We start from the raw sequence: 723 nt of genomic DNA on the forward strand, positions 1-723 counted from the left end.
GATCATCCTGGCTAACACGGTGAAACCCCGTCTCTACTATAAATACAAAAAATTAGCCGGGCGTGGTGGCGGGTGCCTGTAGTCCCAGCTACTCGGGAGGCTGAGGCAGGAGAATGGCGGGAACCCGGGAGGCGGAGGTTGCAGTGAGCCGAGATCGGCTGCACTCCAGCCTGGGTCACAGAGCGAGACTCCGTCTCAAAACAAAACAAAACAAAAGGGTGCTCGCTTCAGCAGCACATATACTAAAATTGGAACGATACACAGAAGATTAGCAAGGCCCCTGCACAAGAATGACACGCAAAGTCGTGAAGCGTTTCATATTTTTATCTGCCAGCCATGACCACCCGATTTTGATTGTATCCTTCCTCCCATCCTTTAATCTGTTCATTGCTCTGTCTGGGGGAGGTGGGGCAGCTGGCGCAGACCTTGGCGTTTGTTCTTTGATGGATGAGGGAACACTCCAGTTTTCTTTCCGTGAAGTTTGTTTCAGCTACAAACCACTTCATTTTGCTGTTTCAATTTCAAAATAAAGGGAAACATATTGAAAGAAAAGAAAGAAAGAGAGAGAAAGAAAAGAAAGAAAGAAAGAAAGAAAAAGAAAGAAAGAAAGAAAAGAAAAGAAAGAAAGAAAGAGAGGAAGGAAGGAAACAAGGAAGGAAGGAAGGAAGGAAATCAGTCAAACAAACAAAACCCGGTAGCTTTGAAAAACACACCTCACTCATA

General features: G+C 45.2%; 1 non-coding gene across 1 annotated transcript; it reads left to right on the plus strand.

The window, feature by feature from the left end:
• The first annotated feature begins 218 nt into the window (after positions 1-218).
• LOC123567049 (U6 spliceosomal RNA) lies at positions 219-325 on the plus strand. Its single transcript, XR_006689744.2, has one exon. It is a non-coding gene; the product is annotated as a U6 spliceosomal RNA (small nuclear RNA).
• Positions 326-723: the final 398 nt, after the last annotated feature.

This window comes from Macaca fascicularis, chromosome 9, assembly GCF_037993035.2.
Source record: "Macaca fascicularis isolate 582-1 chromosome 9, T2T-MFA8v1.1".
Classification (NCBI taxonomy): Eukaryota; Metazoa; Chordata; class Mammalia; order Primates; family Cercopithecidae; genus Macaca; species Macaca fascicularis.